General features: G+C 49.7%; 1 long non-coding RNA gene and 1 other non-coding gene across 2 annotated transcripts in view; one reads left to right on the forward strand and one right to left on the reverse strand.

Annotated features, from left to right (window-relative positions):
* The window catches only part of LOC116545345, a 32738-nt gene extending 21044 nt beyond the window's left edge, over nucleotides 1-11694 (reverse strand). Inside the window, exon 1 of the long non-coding RNA XR_004266281.1 lies at nucleotides 11641-11694. This is a non-coding gene — a long non-coding RNA (uncharacterized LOC116545345). The remainder of the gene's footprint in view (nucleotides 1-11640) is intronic.
* Nucleotides 7388-7526, forward strand: LOC116545349. Its single transcript, XR_004266282.1, has one exon. It is a non-coding gene; the product is annotated as a U4 spliceosomal RNA (small nuclear RNA).
* Nucleotides 11695-20688: the final 8994 nt, after the last annotated feature.

A 20688-nucleotide genomic window follows, 5' to 3' on the forward strand; every position in this document is an offset into this window, starting at 1 on the left:
GCAAATAAGGACCAGGTGGGTTGATGTCATTCAAGCCAAAAGTATGGGAGTGGCCATAAGGGGAAAAGCTGCATGTCTGAGATGCAGGAGCTGCACTGTGGAGGGAGTCTGAGTTTGTGTAGACATTGGAGCTGCTGCGTCAGGCCTGGACTGCGTGCATAGGCAGTAGAGAGAACTCAACTATTATGTCACCCCATGTTATTTCGGGTTTCACTGAAGCTTCTGAGAGGTCAGCTAAAACAAGAACTTAAGAGCCACTCATGTTAGTAGCATATAGTTGCTGGTGGCCCTAAGATGGGAGAATTTTCAGGGGTGAGGTGAGACAGCCCCTAATGCAGGATGAAATGGGTTGAAGAATGAGAAATAGAGGCAGCGAGTGTAAAAGCTCTTTCTAGAAGTTTGTCGTGATGGCAGCAAGGTTTGAGAGTTCTTTAGCTCCCTCTCCCATAGCCTCCAACATCCCACAGCAGTCTCCCTAAGTAAACATATAAGCTGAATAAAAAGCAAGTGTCATATGTCCCCACTGCTTCCTGCCACCCTTAAGCTCCTCCAAGGAGATTTTTTGAAGATACCCCAGCTGTGACGGGCACAGAGGAGGAAACCCAACGTGGTAGGAGGTGGAGAGGGGGGTGTTCAGTGTGGGGGTGGTCGTTCCAGAGCCCTACCTGAGCTTGGGCTGGGGTGACAGAGTGCAGAGTTGAGGTGCTGAGCCCCAGAGCCATCTGTGGCCCCCTAGGGGGTGTCCCTCAGCTTTTCCCCGACTGCTGCATTCAGTGCATGGGGGCACAGTTGTGTGGCAGTCCCCAGTGACTCTGCAGAGGCTATGCCTGGCCTGGCCTGTTCCCAACCTCGGGATTCTCCCCATAACCCAAGCTCCATGCCTGCCCCACGATCCCCACCGTATCAGCCTGACCATCCAGTTCATGCAGCAAGAAGACACCCATCAGCTCTTTCTCTGGGCTGGGTCATGCTCCAGACTGGAGACCAAGAGAGCAGCCAGACACTATGAGGGCCCTCAGGGCTACAGTCTCATCCACCAACACAGCACAGAAAATGCCAGTCAGAGCCGTGCAAGGAGTCCTGCCAGCATGGAGTGGCCTGGAGCTTCAGCAGGCAGCTGGAGGGCTTCCAGGCTGTGGTGGCCTTCAAGCTGTCCCTTGGCTAATGGGAGTTGAATGAATTCAGATCTGGGTGTGTTAACATCTGTTTTTGAGAGGACTTGAGGGTCTTCTCCCAGGTCCATTCATCCTTCCCTTGGTTAGGAAAACAACACACTTAATTTTCTTCTGGGGCCCACCCTGATCATCCACTCTCAGGCCACATGGCCCCTTGAGAGCTGGGGTCATCTGGACTTCTGGGAAGAATGCAGTGGTGTGAGGGTGTGGGCACTGGAGCTGCTGTAGAACGGGGACTTCTGGGGGGTAAGGGAGCCAAGGAGGTCCCGGGCTCTTGGGACTGTTGCTTGATGGTCAGATCCAGTCTCAGTGGAGGCACCCACTAGCTTCCTGAGTGCCTGGGCTGCCCTCCTCTGCCACTGACGGTGATTTGCACAGGGTTTCTGTCACTTGTGTTATAAAGAGGACTGGTAGCATGAGCCACTCAAGGTGGTGGTGTGGGCTGGCTATGCACAGTGCCTGGACCACAGGGGTGTTTGGGGCGGCTTTGTGGAGAGGGTGACGTTTGAGTCAAGGCTCGAAGCTGGTTCAAACACAGGAAGAGCCTCATGGAGTTTCTGCAAATACCTTCTCAACTATCAGTTTCTACTAAGACAAAAATCATTTCATTCATTGACTTTATTAAGAAAAGATCATGTAATTTTTTTTAAAAAAGGACAGTCTGGGTGCATTAGCTCATCGCTGTAATCCCAGCACTTTGGAAGGCCAAGGCTAGCAGATCACTGGGGCTCAGGAGTTCGAGACCAGTCTGGGAAACATGGTGAAAACCCATCTCTACTAAAAATAAAAAATTCACAGAGTGTGGTGGTGCATGCCTGTGGTCCAGCTACTTAGGAGGCTGAGATGGGAGGATCACTTGAGCCCAGGAGTCTGATGTTGCAGTAAGCCCTGCCTGTGCCACCACGCTCCAGCCTGGGCAATAGAGTGGCACCCTGTGTCTAAAAATAAAAAAAAATTTAAAAATTTTTAAGAAGGACAATAAAAGACCTAAATATTCGATCTGGCACATCCTAATGTTGTAGGATGTTCAGTAAGAGGGGAATTAATGCTAAGAAAACAGTAGGACAATGGTGAAAGCCACAGTTAAACTGAGAAGTGAAGACACTAACAATTCCCAGTGCCCACTCCACACCAGGAAAGCCCAGCCCTGGGGACCCAAGACACAGGGACAAATTAGACCTGGAATCTTTTTCTGATTGGTAAAATCTCAGAGGCAGCCCGCCAAGATCACACCATCCTTGCAAGGACTGAGAATATGGCTGAAAGCCCTGGACAAGGTGAGCTCCCTGCTGCCTCTGTGTTCTCATCATTGCTTCTCACCCAGAGAAAGAGCCTTCCGAGTTCCACACCTTAGAGACTGGTATGCTGGAGGCTGCATCACATCACCTGGGCCTCTCCAGGGCTTCCTCACCAGCTCTCTGCAGTGCTGGGGCCAGAGAGGCCTTGCCCCAAATGTATATGTCATTGCTCCAGGGAGAGCCCATGTCCCATGGCTGCCCCACATAGGCATGGCCCTGCGACATCCCAGACTCAGAACAGCTCTGAGATTCCTACAAGGGTAATGGAGGCTGTCACTGCACCTGCACTGCAGCTCAGTGTGCCCCTCTGCCCCTTCCTGCTTCCTCCCTCCCTGCCACAGGACCGGCCCCCGAACAACCTGCCTACTGAGCTCTGTCTCAAGGTCCCCTTCCTAGAGACTCAGGTGGGCAAGTGCCTTGCCCAAGTCATTCTTGAGGGTGTGGCAAATGCAGGGCTCTCCAACTCTAAGTTTGTGGAGGGACCATCAGAAGAGCTCCTCCCAGTCTGCCTGCCTTGTCCCCTGACCACTGATGGACCAGCATCATCCTTCCTACTGCTCCAGCCAATCATGTCCCAGCTCAGGATGTGAGGAAACCCTGGGACACAGCAGACAGTGCCTGCTCGGCTGTCAGGCATGTCAGGGTGGCTCTCCCACCCAGCCCCAGAAGGTGCAAGCAGATTTCTCACCGTCTGCCACTGCTCATTGTTGAAGGAAAACTCCACATCCCAAACATTTGTTTGGAGGAAATTAGATCATCACCTTCCCACTAATGAAGCCAGGCTGTGCACACAGAGGGAAGGGAAATGGCAGGTTGTCTGTCTCTTGGGGCTGCAGCCCAGAAGCTGGCACTCCAGGTGTCTCCGAACCTCCACTCACGTGTGGCGAGAGCAACCCACTACGCCAGGCTAGCTTGAAACTTCTGCAGGTGACATTTGCCTGGGTGCATGGGGATCTGGGCCCTGAGCCGGAGACTGCCACTGCTTTCCAGGACCACAGATGGCCCCTGCTGCCTTCAGAAGGCAACACATACCTGTCCTCCCCAGGTTGAGGAGCTGCCTCTGCCTCTCCCCATGCGGGTCCCACTGTGCCATGGACGCCTCTGATGGGGAAGAAGGCACAAGTTCTTGGATGGAACAGCCTCCCTCCTCAGCTTTCAGTCTGGAGTCTCTCCAGGCACAAGGTCCTTTTAAACAACTTTTTAATTGAGATATAAGTCACATAAGATAAACTTCACCATTTAAAAACTACTTCTGTGGTTCCTGGGATATTCACTATGTTGCACCAGCACCACCACTATCTAATTCCAGAACATTTTAATCATGCCCCAAGAAATCCATTCCCTTAACACCATGCCCCATTTCTGCCTTCCCTCAGCCCCTGGGAGTCACTCACCTGTTTTCTGTCTCCATGGATTTGCTTCTTCGGGATGTTTCATATAAATGGAATCACAGGCTATGTGGTCTTTTGTGACTGGACTCTTCCACTTAGCACAATGTCTCCAAGGTTCTGCACTTGGAACAGCAAGTCCTTCATTCCTTTTTATGGCTGAATAATATTTCATTGTATGGATATGCCATATTTGGATGGGTTGCACTTTTGGCTACTATGAATAATGTTGCTATGAATATTCATATACAAGTTTTTGTGTGAACATACGTTTTTTTACCCAGGAGTAGAATTGCTGGGTCACATAGTAGTTCTATGTTTAACTTTTTGAGGGACTGCCAAACTATTTTCCACAGTGGCTGCATCATTGTACATTTCCATCAGCAATACACCAGCATTCTAATTTCTTTACATCCTCAAAAACACTTGTTATTTTCCCTTTTTAAAAACTTGTAGCCATCCTAGCAGGTGTGAAATTGTTATCTTATTGTGGGTTTGATTTCCATTTCCCTAATGACGAGTGATATTCAGAGGATCTTTTCATGTCTTACTGACCATTTGTATATCTTCTTTGGAGAAATGTCTACTCAGATCCTTTGTCTGTTTTTTTTAACTGTGTTCTTCATCCTTTTATTTTTGAGCCATGGTAGGTCTTTAAGTGTTCTGAATACTAGACTCCTATCAGATTTGAACATATTTCTCCCATTCTGTGAGTTGTCTTTTCACTTTTTTGATAGTGTCCTTTGACACACTAGTTTTGCAATCTACTTTATCTACTTTTTCTTTCATTGCTTGTGCTTTGGGGATAATATCTAAGAAATTGTTGCCTAATTCAAGGTCACACACTTTTTCCCCTATCTTTCCTTCTAACAGTTTTCAGTTTTAACTCTTATAGTTTTAGGTCTTTCATCCATTTTGAGTTAATCTTCTGTATATGGTGTGAGGTAGCGGCCCAAATTTATTTGTGTTTGTAGATAGTTTCCTCAGCACTGTTGTTCAAACGACAATTCTTTCTGCATTGAATACTCTTTTGGCACCCTTGCCAAAAACCAGTTGAACATAAATGACCATAAATTACTGCTAGACTCTCAATTCTATCAATTGGTCTATATATCCGTTCTTAAGTAGTACCACACTGTAGCTTTGTAATAAGTTTTGAAATTGGGATGTGTAGTCCTCCAAACTTGTTCTTTTCCAAGATTGTTCTGGTCATTCTGTGTCCTTTGTAATTCCATAATGTACATGGATTTTAACAAGGGCCACAAACTCAAATACATGCTGGACTAAACAGATTTTGTAAGTTAGCAAAGCCAGCAGTTTCAAAATAGTACGTTGGGTCATGTTCTTTTGACATGCACAATTTGCTTGCATCTTAAACACAGGAAAGTTCTTCTCCTTCAACCAGAAGCATGCTTTCTCCACTTTCTTCTTGCAACATGCCAGGATATCTTCTCCCCTGGTCACCCGTGCATTCAAAAATGGCTATGAGTACAGTCCTAGTTCTAACCATGAAACATAGAGCAGTCTGCTGGGGGAGCTTCCAGGAAAGAATCACATGATAAGAGAAAGGCAGAGGAACTCCCAGCTCTGTGCTAGGGCTGGGCCTAGTGTGAGGCAAGAGACATGCCCAGGGTTCCAGATTTAAAGAGGTGTTCACCATCAGGGCCATGCACTATGACCATTGCCTCCTTTGGTGCGCCACCCTGGGTCCCTGGCTGGCCCCACACTGGCCTCGCCCTGCTCTGTCTGCAACTGCTCTTCTTCTCGCTCTGAACAATGGTTGTGATGCCCAGAGCTGGGCAGCCATCCAGGAACTCGAGGCAACGAGACTGAGGGCAAACATCACCGTGCTGCTGAAGGTGGGGTGGAGAGGTGGGAAGGTCTGGCCCTTGATGACATTACCAGGACTGCCTTTTCAAGCTTTCCTGTTCTATGGGGTAATCACATGTTTATTAGAATAACTCCCAAAGGCCTTGAAAGTTGAGTTTCCTGTAACTTTCTTCCAAAAGCATTTCTAACATATCAATTTATGGCAAATACTATGGGTTTTCCATGTAAAGCTGTAAAACAACATGTTTAAGTTTTAAAAGTAAGTTGAAGACTTCATCAAACTTAAATACCCTTGCTCTTTGAAAGACATGTTAACAAGTTGGGTGTGGTGGCTTACACCTGTAATCTCAATTCTTTGGGAAGCTAAGGCAGGCAGATCACTTATGTCCATTTGTTCAAGATCAGCCTGGGCAACATGGCAAAATCTCATCTCTACAAAAAATACAAAAATTAGCCAGGTGTGGTGGTGCCCACCTGTGGTCTCAGCTACTCAGGAGGCTGAGGTGGGAGGGTCTCTAGAGCCCGGGAGGCTGAGGCTGCAGTGAGCTAAGATTGCGTCACTGCACTCCAGCCTGGACAACAGAGCAAGACCCTGTTTCAAAAAAAATAAAAATAAAACAGAAAGAAAAAAGACACTGTTAAGAGAATGTAAAAGCACCCAAGAACTGGGGAAAAAATATTTGTCAAACATATATCTGACCAAAGGCTGATGTCTAGAAGACAAGGTGAACTCTTACAACTCCATGAGAAAAAGACGAACCACCCAATAAAAATGGACAAAAGAGTTAAAGAAATGCATCACCCAAGAAGAGATACAGGAAATGAGCCTCCAAAAAGATGCTCGACATCATTAGTGTCCTTAGTCATTAAGGAGATGCAAATTAAAACCACAGTGAGTTACCGCTTCACACCTACTCAATCTGCTAAAATGTAAAACCTCATAGCTGAGTGCTGATGGATACAGAATGGCTGGGACTCTCACACACTGCTGGTGGGAAGGAAAAGCACAAAGCCTGGCTGGAAGATAGTTGGGCCATGTCTTATAAAGCTATGCATACATTTCCAATACAATCCTGCAATTCTATGCGAGGTGAGGTAAATGAACACATGTGGCCAAAGACCTGTGTACAAATATTAATAGCAGCTTTATTCATAACGAGCCCACACCAGAAACAACCCAAGTGTCCACTGGCTGGTGAATGGACTAAGGGATAGCGACACATTGGTACAATAAAATAGCACTCAGTCATAAAAGGAAACAAATATTAATACATAAAGGACTATGGGGGAACTCAAAAACATGCTCAGTGACAGACACCAAACTCGAAAGTCCACATCTATTCCACTCATAAGAAACTCTGGCAAAAGTAATCCTATGGGAGGGATGTCAGCTCAGTGTCTGCAGGGAGTGGGTTTGGAGAGGAGGAAGTGATTGATGGCAAAGGGAGATCCCAGAGGTTTTGGGGTGACGGCACTGTCTGTACCTTGCTTGTGGTGGTGGATACATGACTGTACGCATTTGTCACAACTAAGAAGGGAGAATTCTACTGCCTGGAAATATTCCAAAATAAAAGCCAGGCTATGGGTTTGTTGAATTACTCCATGTAAACACAGCATATAGAAACAAGAATGTTGAACAATAGAATGAATACATTGTGATTTTGGTTTTAGCTTGATTTAAAAAAAGAAAAGGTGTAGCTTTGTGCAGTGGCAATATCATAGCCAATGAGGTTTATCCGAGGCGTGATTATTGCTAATTGAAAACTTTTCCCAATACCCCACCATGATGACTTGAAATATAGTTGGCATTGGCAATTTTTGAGTCTCTATGGAGACTGAATAAAAAAATAAAAAATAATTAAAAAAAAAGAAAAGGTGTGCCGTGCACAGTGGCTCACACCTGTAATCTCAGCACTTTGGGAGGCCGAGGCAGGCAGATCACCTGAGGTCAGGAGTTTGAGATCAACCTGACCAACATAGCGAAACCCTGTCCTTACTAAAAATACAAAATTAGCCAGGCTTGGTGTTGCATGCTTGTAATCCCAGCTACTCGAGAGACTGAGGCAGGAGAATCACTTGAAGCTGGGAGGAAGAGGTTGGTTGCAGTGAGCCGAGATTGTGCCATTGCACTCCAGCCTGGGTGACAGAGAAAGACTCCACTTCAAAAAAAAAACAACTAGGGGTGGCATTATCTTGCTAAGTGAAAGGAGTGAGACATGAAATCCACACACTGTATGACCCCATTCACATGAAGTTCAGGGAAAGGCAGAGCCGTGGGGAACCCTGGGAACAGGAATCAGATCAGGTGGCCCGGGGCCTTGGGTGGCAGATGGGTCTGACTACGGAGAGGCACCAGAGAAGCATGGGAGCAGTGCACCAGTCTGGGTCTCGGTGGTGGTGGTGGTCACGTGACTGTGTGCATTTGTTAAAACTCACTGAACCTCATGCTTCAAAGGGGTAAATTCCACTGTATGTAAATTATATCTCCAATTATGTAAATTATATACACCTGACTGTTTCAAAAAGTAAGCTGAGTGAAAGGAAATTATTAGATAAATAATCATACAGGTGGTGCGCAGATATGGCAAAAATTGTGGAGGTGGTAGAAGAATTAACACATTTTGGGAAACAGTCCCAATTATCTCTCTAAAAAAGGAAAAAAGTAACTGAAGAAGGTGAATGGGTATATCTATTTTCTCCCATCTGATCCATATAATTTCACATTTTGAGGATTTGTCCTGGAATAGTTTAATTGAAGTATCAACAAGAAAACTCTCTTAAGATGAAAGATAGCTTCCCAGGTTAATGCCTCAGGATCACCCCCACCCCTTGCCCAGCCCAGCCCTGCCATTGTCATCCCTGTTATCAGGGCTGGCAGGAGACCAGAACTCATGCCAGTGGAAAAATAGAGGAGCATTTCACTAAGGACCATTTACACAGAGCGATCAGGGCTCAGGGAAATGGTGATGGTGAAGCACCTGGGGCCAGCGACAGCAGGAAGCTCTTGCCATGCCAAGACCTGCAAGGTGAGAAGAGAAGACGTATCCCAGAACCCAGAGAAAGAACTTCTACAGGAGCAGGTCACCCAAGAAGAGCTGTGGCCACTGCAGAGGAACTGAGAGCCCACATCCTGCAGGGAGGGGTACATGGATAATCCCCCCAACCTCACCCTCCGCCTGCCCTTAGGCTTCTGGCTGGTGTCTCCAAAGCTATGGAAGCTGGAAGCCCAGAGCCTGCAGATGTCATCCTCCCCAAGGACAGGCTTCCAGGGCCCTGAGCAGAGGAAAAAGGCAGTGGACCTGCAGGGTCATGTGGAGGGGCCTGGCGCACACCCTGGGAGGCTGTGTTAAATGCTCAGTGTGGTGAGGCCAGCAGAGAAAGCCGACTGCCATTGGAAAGAGGGCTGGTTACTCACAGATCTTGAGGAACAGGAGCGAGTGCACCACGCAGGGCCCCACAGAGAAGCAGCAGGTCGGTAGGAGACGGAGGGAGAGAGGACTTGGGCAGGAGTCTCCATTACAGAATATGCAAGAAGAGACCGTGAGGTGGGTGAGCAGGTGTCAGGTAAATTAATTTGAATAATTTGGGAGCTCTGAGGCACAGGGCTGTCCCTGGGTGTCTGATCCTGACCCTAGGGTCTAGGGCAGGGGGACAGTGTCACCCCACTGTCACACACAGGACAGTGTCACACCACTGTCCTGAGTGTGAGAGGCGCTGGCTGGATGTGGGTTCTGGACTGGGTGGTTTGCATATAAAAGGCATACTGGCAGGGAGACATCTATCTCTAGGAACTGGAATGGATAGTCCCTCTAGAGTCAGCAAAGCCCAAAACATCAGAATACAAAAACTAAAGAGCACTTCTCTAAAACTCAGGCTCCTAACTAGTACTGGGAAGCCCATGAGAAGGGAAGGCCAATAGCCAAAATAAGTCACTAAGGGTGTCAGTCAGTCCTAATTCGATTATCATGCACTGGGGCGCAGGTCCAGGCTACTAGAGAGCCCCAGGAGGTGCTCATTCCCTTTCTTTCTCTCCACCTTTCCAAGGCCTTCCCACATGCCAAGGCCCACGGCACCTCTTCACTGCAGCTCTCCTGACACCGGGCCCCACACTGTCCTCCCATCATGCCCCTCTGCAGGTGCAGCCTCCGCAGAGAGCTTAGCCCCTGTCTGCGTCCTTATCCCAGTCTTGTCTCCATTTCTGGCTCCCTCCTACCCAATGCTGGAAGCTGCAGGACCATGTTTCCCACAGATTGTGAGAAACACAGCTCGGAAGCCCTGGGCAGCATCGGCTGGCACTTGGAGTTGCTTGGACCTGGGCTTGACAAAAGGGGAGAAACATCTACCTTGAGGAGAGACTACCGAGTCACACACAGGCTCCAGGACACAGCAATGACACTGTCCCCACCACCTAGCCCCACCCTCACCAGGCATCTCTTTGAAAGATGTAGGACAACTACTGGGGACAGATGGGGTCAAAGCAAATGGGGACACAGGGACAGAGGACAGGATTCAGGCTGACTGGGGAGGACGAGGGGCAGGTGCGTGAAGGGAGAAGCCCTGCGCTCCTGGGGGGTTCATGTTGAACGGAGCTGGCTCCCTGCAGTCTGGTCCCGCAGAATCAATGGCTGGGCAAGGCTGGAAATCACCAGGGTGGTGACAGCCTTGTTCCTCAACTCAGTTCTTCACAGGCGACTGGGGGTGGGGAAGATGATATAGGTGCTCAACATCCCTGCAAGGGGCCTTCGCTCCATTCCAGGTCCTTCCTAATCTTCCCAGGTGGGCCTCACACCCACCTCTACACCTGTCGGCTATCCACGCATGCAGCCCTCCAAACCCACCCTCACACAATGCACCCAGTAGTCACCCACACAACCTGCCAGACCCTGCTCAGGCCTCGTCTGCTTCTTTGATCCCCCGACTTCCTGCATTTGCCCCAATGATTGCACTTTCATTTCTGTATCATAGCTGCCGAATTCCTCAATTTCCTCATCTGCAAAATGGGAACAATAATAGTCCCTATGTCAAAGATTTACCATGCAAGTTAAATGGATAAGGGCTCATAGGCAGTTTAGAAAAGGACACAAGAAAACAAGTCCATTAATAATTCCTACTCATTATATAGCTAATAAGTAACCATTATTGTTGCACAAACCCACATCCTACTCACAGAAGACTCTGGTGTACAAGTGAGTAAATGCTGGTGAAACAACCATGGCCATGCCAGAGGCAGATGGCTCAAGTCCAGTCCAAGCTCACAGGGTTCTCTTGGACAGCAGAGGATGGTGCGTGGACGGCTAGGCCACTGTGGCACTGTACTGGGTGCTGTGCAGGGATCATCTCTGTTAATCCCCATGATGACCAAATTAGGGCTGGGCAGAGGAGAGCAAGGATGCTTTTGCAAAACTGCCTGGGAAAACCGGAATGTGTGACTGGTCTGAGAATGGCCAGAGCTTGGCCTCTTCTGCCCACCTCTTGTCCCCAGCCCTGGCCCCCACCTCTGGCTAAAAGGCCAGCAGTAGGTCCAATGCACCCCCCACCTCCATGTGTGGCCACAAAACCTCATCTCACATCCAGCTGTGACACTCCAGGCTTAGGGGTTCTGAAATTGCGCTCAGAGCTGAGCAGGGGTAGTCAGCTGTGGGCCATGCCAGTCCCAGGTGCCAGGCAAAGTGGCTTCCAGGCCCTCTAATCACCCCACTCCCAGAATCTGGCCATTAACTCCCTCCAGGCACAGGAGGGGGAACTGCCACTCTCCCTGCCTGGCTTTTAGTCCAACACAATTAGGAGCCATTATTTCTGTCGTGTTGATTCTTGAAAAATCATTTTAAATTGTCGCCCTTTTTTATGCTTTGGAAAAGGAAAGCACCAAAGAAGATGAAAACAGAAAAGCATACCCACACCCCCTGCCTGGCTCCCGATACCCCCTTCAGTCCCCCCATTTCTCCTGACCTGTTCCCTTGGCAACCGTCAACTCACTGCTGCAATATTCAAAGGGAATCTCACAACTGCACATCAAATGAGACGCAGGGGGTATTTTCAGTTGCCTGAGAGCCGGTGGATGGACAGACAGAGAGACACACACACACACCCTCGGGGAAAACAGAGACACAGAGAGGCAGAGATGAGAGAGACAGAGAGAGAAGAGCAAAAAGACCCAGCACAAAGAGACAAAGACCCCCAGGGAGATAGCGACGTGAAAACCCACAGATGCCAGAGTGGATGGGCAGAATGAAACACAGGCAGAGCAAGAAAGAGATGGACATGCAGAGTGACAGACAGACAGACACGGATGCAGGAAGACACCAACCCAGAGAGACAGAAAAGACAGACACACGGCGCAGTGGAGAGGAGACAGATGGGGCTGGGCAGAGGGAATGGACGGAGGGAGAAGAGGGGCACGGGCAGGAGGGGACGGACTGAGGGTGGCAGAGAGGAGGGAGGAGGAGGCCGCGGGAGTTACAGTACCTGGCCTGGTCACTGCAGGCTCTCAGGGCCCCTCAAGGCCAGCCTGCCTGTCCTTCTCCTCTTTCCCTGCCCCAGTAGGCTTCTCCCCTGACCAGACACCTCACCCCAGCCAGAGCACCCTGCTGATTCCTGCACAGGCTCTGTCTCTCTTGCCTTTGCCGTACTCCTCCATAGCCGACCTGAGGTGAGGTCGTTGTGATGAGGATGTCTCTCTGGATGGCCACTCTGCTCCTTCCCAGACCTCTTACTCCTTCCTAAAAGTGAGAAGGACTTTGCTAAAGATGACAGTGGTGGAATTCCAGCCACCCTAGCAGACAATAGGGAAGAGAGGCTCCCCTCAAAGCACATGGAGGAGGATCAGGAGGGCCCTGGGGTTCCAGCTTAGGGCTGAGGATCAGGACAGGGCATGGGCACTTGTAGCTGCCCCCCACTCAGTGGCAGCCATGCAGAGGGTGGAGGGAGGGGCCTGGTGAGCAGGTCGGCCTTGGGGCCTCCTCTCTGGCCCTTGGCTTTGTGCCTGGGCCCCCACCCCACCCAGGCCCAAAACTCTTGGGCTCTTAGCATCTGGCATTAGGCTAGAGGCTGGGAGAAGGGGCCACAGGAGTAAAAACACTTAGATCAGAAGTCAGGGGTCAGAGGACATGAGCAAAGCTCAGGTCCCCCTCAGAGGTAGCATGCCAAGCAAACTTAGATCACAGCACCTGCTCTGCCACTGACCACTACGGAGAGTCACGTAGCCACTCTGGGCCTCAGCTTTCCCATATATAAAAAGGGCAAATAGGCCCTGCCCAGTGTAATTGCTGGAGTGAGGCTCTGAGAATGCATGTGTGCAGTGGGTGAGGAGCGAGGCTCTGACGGTGCATGTATGTGTGCAGGGAGTGATAGCTCTAAGGACAAACAGTGACCGTGATGACAGCGAGAACAGCAATCATAACTTCTTGGCAGACCAAGGGCTGGACGTCTGGCCAGGGTCAGAACCTCAAAGTCTTCAGGCCAGCAGCAGGAAGAAGCAATGTGAGACTCCAGCGGGATGGGGCTGCAGAGCTTGAGCCCCCCACCCCCGACCTCAGGTACATTGGGGGCCCAGGCAGGCAAACTCTGCCAAGTTTTCAAAAGGAGCTGGAAATAAGAATTTTTAATGCTGAATTTTTGAGTTTTAAATATTATTAACCAATTCCTTTTTCAAAGCATGTTGCAGGCCAAATAAAACATCCCAGGGCTAGATTGGCATGTCGGCCAGTTTGGAGCCTCACCTCCTCTCACAGTGAACCGTCGGCTCAGGGCTCCATCCACCCGCAGGGAGCACCCTTGCTAGGGCTTCAGGGGCCCAGCGACTCAAAAAGGTTGTGCAGGAGCAACCAGGTCCAAAACTGCCTGTCCCTCGGGAGCAGGTGCTGCACACCGGGCCCCATTCCCCAGGCACCCTGGCTCCTAGAGGATTCTGGACCTCAGCCAGGCAGTAAAAGAGCCTCGGTTCTGCTGCAGCTCCTTCCCCACCACACCTACCCCTGGTGCTGCCCCTGCTGCCCGGCACCTTGGACATACAGAGGCACAGAGAGAGGGCCAGTGCTCGGGGCTCAGGACAGGGCACCATGAAGGTGGGGGGTGGGTCAAATACCATGGTTCGCAAACGATCCTGGGCAGGTGACAGGGATTGTGACTGCCACCCTGAGGAGCTTGGTTAAAATGCAGCTTCCTTGGGCACAGCCCTGCAGTCTGAGTCCATGGGGCCTGGGAGCGTGCATTTTAGGAAGAACCCTGGGAGACTCTGATAGGTGTGCTGCAGACCCACTGGAAGACAGGGAGGAGGAGGATGTTGGTGTCCTGACCCTCTGGCCCAGCCCCCAGGGCCCCCAGGACTTGCTGTCTCCCCATCTAACGCCCGGGCTCCTGCCATGCTGCCCCCATGCCACTGAATCTAAGGGAAACACAGACTCCCCCCTTGTTGCTTTGTGACTCTCAGGAGGAAGCCATGTGGCATCTCCACCCACAGATCCTTCCGGCTAGTGCCTGACCCTCCTGGCCCTTTAACAACCAGGCCTGCAGCAAGCAGTGGGGGCTTCTCCTGTCCCACCCTTGAGAGCAATTTGGAGGTGTTTGTCTCAGGTTCCAGTCTTCAGCCGTGGCTCTGCCCTCTTATTCTGCAAAGGTGAGCCCCCAGTCTGGCTGTGCATCCCTGGTCCCTAGAAGCTTTGGAAAACTAGGACTCCCTGGTTTCTGCTTGAGAGAGAGGCAGCTGGCTCCAGTGCCTAGCTCCAGGAATGCCTCCTCCGGAACCGCCCCAGTGCATGAGGCTGCAGAGTCCTCAGGGGGCCCTCCACATGCCCTGTGCCCCTACACTGGCCCCAATCAGTCAAAGAACTCAGCCCCCCTGGCAGCACTTCTAGGGCACACCCAGGTCGGGACAATCTGAGTCCTCCCCAGGGATTTTTCTTGCAGAAACCCCATGGAGAGAGGGATCACTCCTTCTGGGGTGGGGGCTGCTCCTCAGTGCACTTCAGAGCTGGAAGACCAGGGAAGTGGGCAGCCCTGAAGGCATCGGGGTTCTTGGCCAGCCGCCAGTATGCCCCAGCCTCCTCACAGTTCCAGGAGAAGCCCCTGTGCCCTCATAGTCAATTCCCTTCTTGCCTAAGCTAGTTGGCGTTATGTCACTTGCAACCAAATATATCACCCCAAACCTACTGACTCAGAAGTTCTGTATTTTTAACAAGTTCCCCAGGTGATTCTCGGCCGAACTGCGCTTGAGAAGCACTGATGTACAGCACTGCCAATTAGGCTGCTGGTGTTCTCAGGACTCGGGCCGTCTTCACGCTGGAATCCGTCAGTTCTGATTCATATCAGCCCTCCCCCTCCCCCTAGCATCTGCACATCAAACCCTGTGCTATAATCCCTGTGCAGCCGTCAGGAAGGAGAGGGGTCTGAACATCGGGGCCCAATCCCTGAGCAGCTGGAAGCATGAAGCCCCTGGAAGGAAAGCCCCAGAACCCTCTGGAGAGAATAAAAGGCTTGCTATGTGGAGGAAGGGGCTCTATCCCAAAGGCTTGATTGGAGGAGAGCAAAGGGAGGAATCCAGGACTAGTTCTATTTACCTGTTTAGCAAATACTTCCTGAGATTTTACTAACTGTATCCCAGACACTGTGCCAGGCATGGGGGACCCCTGTGAGCAGGTGGGGGCTCCCTGCTCACTAGGCCCCAACTTAGTCGTGGGGAAATACGAAATAACCCGGCCAGTGCTACATGAACATATGACTACAGATCCTGCAGGAAAGAAGCAGGCACACACAGGGTCCGGGCACACACACACTCATCTCCCAATATCTATTCTCTCCTCCTTTTCAGCTGGGTCCAGCCATCATGCACACTGCCCAGCCTCTTCTGCAGCTGGATGTGGCCACAAGACAGTTCCTGCCAAAGGAATTTGGGCAGAAGTAAATATGTGACTTCTGTCTTAGTCTATCCAGGCTGCTATAAGAAAATGACTTAGACTGGGTAATTTACAAACAATAGAAATTTATTGCTAGCAGTTCTAAAGCCTGGGAAGTTCAAGATCAGGCACCAATTTGATGTCTGATGAGGGCCTGTTCCTCATGGATGGAGCCTGCTACATGTCCCTATATGGTGGAAAGGATGGACACGCTCCCTCAGGCCTCTTTTATAAGGGCACTAATTCCATTTGTGAGGGTCCCACTCTCATAACTTAAAACACCACACCTCTTCACACTATTACACTGAGAATTAGGTTCCAATATATGAATTTTGGAGGGACATAAACAGACCATACTTCCTCAGAAGTATTTTACGGTTGGAGAGGTGAGCCTCTCCTTCCTTTTCCTCCCTCCTTCCCATTGGAAGGGAGATGTGATGGCTGGAGCTGGAGCAGCCTTCTGGGTCTATGAGAGGTACATCACATGTTGAGAGTCATGGAGCAAGGGAGGAGCCTGGGTTCCTTAGGCTGACAGAGGTGCCTCAGGAGTCTGGCACTGCTGACTTCCAGACTTCGCTTACAAAAGAAAGAAAGGAACCTTTCTCTAGCTCTGTCATAGCTGTCCTGACACAATGCTGCTCTGGGAAATTATAACGGGATTCATTTCAACAGGGAAAAGACCTCTTTGAGGAAATCTCTTTGACTTGGGTACTAAAAGACAGACAGAAGTTGGCCAAGGAGCTAGAAGGGGGAGATGCTCTTAAATGGGGAGAAAAAGTCCAAAAGGAGGCTGCTGGGGCTGGAGTAGAGAGAAGGAGCTTCAAGGGGGAGCCACACGCAGCCTGTGGGCCAAGTCGGGGGCTAGGGGCACCGGGAAACCCCAAGAGCATCTTAAAGCAGGCAAGCAACAGAAACTGATTTTTGTGGCCAGGCACAGTGGCTCACGTCTATAATCCCAGCACTTTGGGAGGCCAAGGTGGGTGGATCACCTGAGGTCAGGGGTTCGAGACCAGCCCGGCCAAAATGGTGAAACCCCACTTCTACTAAAAATACAAAAAATTAGCTGGGCGTGGTGATGCATGCCTGTAATCCCAGCTACTCGAGAGGCTGAGGCAGGAGAATCGCTTGAACCTAGAAGGCGGAGGTTGCAGTCAGCCAAGACGGCAGCACTGCACTCCAGCCTGGACAACACAGCGAGACTCCGTCTCAAAAAAAAAAAAAAAAAAAAAAAAAAAAGCTGATTTTTATTAAAAAAAATCCCTACCCCTCAAACGGGGACCCATTCCAGCTCCTCTAAGCCTGGTAAGCACCTGCTATCCTCATTAGAAGCCACCATTACTTGCCTTTTACAGATAAAGAATCAGAGAGGTTAAGTGGCATGTTCAGAGTAACTCAGCTTGCATGAGTCGCAACAGGGGCCTGAGCCCAGCCTCACCTGACTCTCACACCCTGAGCTTGCCCTGCACTTTGCTCCAGACCACTCCCATCCCAAGCCCTTACCCCCCTGGTGACCAGCTTCTGGTGTCCAGCCAGACCCACCTGAAGAAGAGGCAAGCTCACCCTGGCTCCAAGCACTGGAAGTTTCCAGACTGCTCAGGGGCCTTGGAGAGCACTGATCTCCCAAACACACAGCACACAGATGGAGGACTGAGGCCCTGGACAAGCAGGGTCTCCCAAGGCCGCAGGATGCAGACCAGAAATGAGGTGCAGGACTCGGAGCTTCTCAGGGCAGGCTCGCAGGGGCTGGGGGGCTAGTCTGAAAAACTGCTCCAAGTTCAAACCCAGCAGGCCAGCCCTGGCTTCCCACAGACAAACCTTCACATCCGCTGTCCCTTCTTCCCTGTCCCCGGTCATCCCAGAATCCACTGATCTGGGCCAAAGAATCTGGGCCCAACTCACAAGTACAAAAGGTGCCACTGCAGGCCAGAGAGCGAGAGGGGCTGAACCTTCTCCCTCCCTCTTGCTGGACTAACAGGGCTCATTAGCATTAATTATCAAGTGCTTGGGATCCAGAGCCTCTAAGGGGGAGCACAGAGTGCAGCTGCTTAGGCTCTCCTTGCCCAAGCTCCACACAGCATGGAAAGGACATGGGCAGAAGAGGCAGAAAGTGGCTCAACCTCACCCCCGCGCCTTCCAGAAGACGGTGAACTTCCCTGAGACTCCTTTCCTCAGACCCACATGGTTGAGATGAAAGGACTTTGCAAATTAGAAAATGTTATGCTACTATGGAGACTGGTTATAATCAGGTACAAAAGAGTTGTTGCCTTCATGGTGTTTTAAATGTCGATAGTTTTCTTAGTTCCCCAAGTATCTTATTCGGCCAGAATTCACACAATTATGGAGTCATCCCTCCAGTGACAGGACTGCCCACCTCAGATCCCTTCTGGGAAATGCAAAACCCTGCTAGGAACAACACAACATTGTCTAGTCATTTATACTTTAGTATAAATGAATTGGTACCCATCTTTTCTCAGAGGAGAGCCTCAAGCAGGAAAGGGAATTTTATTAGGGAAAGATTGATGGGAAGGGATGATTACGGAGCCAGGGACAGAGACTTGCTAGAGGGGTCCCTTCCAGAAGTTGGGATCAGCCTGGAAACAACTGAGACCACAGGGCTTGTAAGTCCTGGGTGTAAAGGAGGACTCGGGGGCATCGGGGGAAGGAGTTGGCTGCCTCCTGGGGCCCTGGCTTTTCTTTACCTTTAATCCCTCTCTCCTATGGGCACAGCCTGCAAACATGTTCCAGACTCTCCCACCCAGAAAAGTCCCTCTTTCAGTCCCCTGCACATCTCAGCAGAGAGGATGTGGGCTTTGGAGTCAGATGATCCTGAGATCCATGCTTTATTCTACCACTTGTCCCCAAAATGGCTTCAAAGAACCACTGTTTTACTAATCTTTGTACCTCCAGACCCAAGCCCAGAGCCTGGCACCAAACACACACACACACACACACACACACACACACACACACACAAATAGGCGCCAAAAACATTGTTGAGATAGATTCTCTGAGCTTCGGTGTTCTCACCTGCAAAATGTTACCCAAAAAAAGCAGAGCAAAAATATTTGTTTATATTAAAGTATGAATGGCTGATAAGATTTTGTGGAGATTTTAAGGAGGAGTATCCCTAGACTCAAAGGGACAACAAAGTAAGCCCTTCCTCACAGGGCAGTGGTAAGGACTAAATGCAATTATTAATTCATTCATTTAATAAATCTACAGCAAGCAACTATGTGTGCCACACACTGTTCTAGGCGCTGGGGTTAAATCAGTGAACAATGAAAAATTTCTGCCCTCATGGAGCTGACATTTAATGTAGAGGACAGGCAATAAACTAACACATAAATAATAACTAATATATAACATAAAGTCAAATAATGTTCAATTCACTGAAGAAGATTAAAGTGGAGTGAGGGATGGCATGTGACGGTGGAACTCTGGTTTAGATGGGATGGTCTAGGAAGATCGTTGTCAGGAGGTGACATTTGAACAGAGACCTAAATGAATGCACCATGCAAATATCTTGGGAAAAAGAGGACTTAGGAGAATAACCCTATTACCTTGGGTTGAGCAAAGATGGCTTGGATGATACACAGAAAACCTTCAGCCATAAAGAATATAATTGGCAAGTCGGACTACATTGCAGACTTTATCCATCAGAAGGCACCATCAGGAGACTGAAAATGCAAGCCACGGTGTGGGAGAGGATATTCAGAACATGTACATCTGTCAAAGGACTCATACCCAGAATAGAAACATTTCCCACAAAGCAACAAAAAAAGATACAACTCAATAGAAAAATGAGCAGGACTTGGACCTTCATGAAATGGGATAGCCCAACAGCCAGTAAATGCAGGAGAAGGTGCCTGACTTCAATGATCATCAGAGGAATGAAAATTAAAACACCAATGAGCTACTGCTGCACATCTTCAGAATGGTTATAATGAAAATGACAGAGAAAGGCCATGTGCTGGAAATCCTGGAACACTCTTAGGCTGCTGGTGGGGGAGTACATTGGTACAATCTCTGTGGAAGAGAGATTTGCAGCATCTATTAAAGCTAACATATGCCCACCCTGTGACCTTTTTGAAAGGCATACGTACATTCATTAAAAGAAGGGTATGAAAAGTTCATAGCAGCATTATTTGTGAAAAACAAAAACAAGAAGCTACCCAAATGCCCAGTAATGAGGAGGTGGATGTGAAGTGTGGGGCATTGGGACAAGCTGGAAACCACAAAGGCAAACTGGCACCATGTTGGTCTCTCGGCCGCCAGCCCCAGCCTCTGACTTTATTGATGGAGTGAGCTGGCCCAGGAGTTGGAGAAACTGAAAAACACTGGCTGGGCCAGACATGGTGGCTCACGCCTGTAATCCCAGCACTTTGGGAGGCCAAGGCAGGTGGATCACAAGGTCAGGAATTCAAAAGCAGCCTGGTCAAGATGGTGAAACCCTGTCTCTACTAAAAGTACAAAAATTAGCCGGACGTGGTGGCATGTGCCTGTAATCCCAGCTACTCAGGAAGCTGAGACAGAGAATTGCTTGAACCTGAGGGGAAGGTGAGCCAAGATTGTGCTACTGCACTCTAGCCTGGGCAACACAGTGAGATTCTGTCTCAGAGAAAAAAAAAAAAAAAAAAAAGAAAGAAAGAAAAGAAAAAGAAACACTGGATGATGACACATCTAATGCAGAGGGAGAAGGATTTAAAATCAAAAGTGTAGATAGCCACCTCTGCTTTCCAAGTTGTGTGGCACAGTACCAAACAGCAGAGAAATTGGGATTTTTGTGTGCTGTCCCTTTGATGGAGAAAATTGTAAAAGGAGGAGATGGCCCTGGTTGGCACAACACGAATGTGAGGGGTTTCTGGCCATGCAAAAGTAGAGCTGTGCTGAGAACAGAGGGTAGTGAAATCGGTCCGCCTGAGTAGAGGAATAAAGTTGGGGGAGCCAAGAGCTGGGGGTCCCCGAAAACAGAGACCTGGCCATTCCTTGGGGGAGAGAGAGTGTGTGAGTATGTGGGGCCCTTCCTAAGGAGGCCAAAGGAGCCTTGAGGACAGGGCATGTCTTTTGTTTACCTTGGGGCTATCTGCTGGGAGATACTGTGACATAG

Source organism: Sapajus apella, unplaced genomic scaffold, assembly GCF_009761245.1.
Source record: "Sapajus apella isolate SASKATOON/1434 unplaced genomic scaffold, GSC_monkey_1.0 scaffold260, whole genome shotgun sequence".
NCBI classification, from domain to species: Eukaryota; Metazoa; Chordata; class Mammalia; order Primates; family Cebidae; genus Sapajus; species Sapajus apella.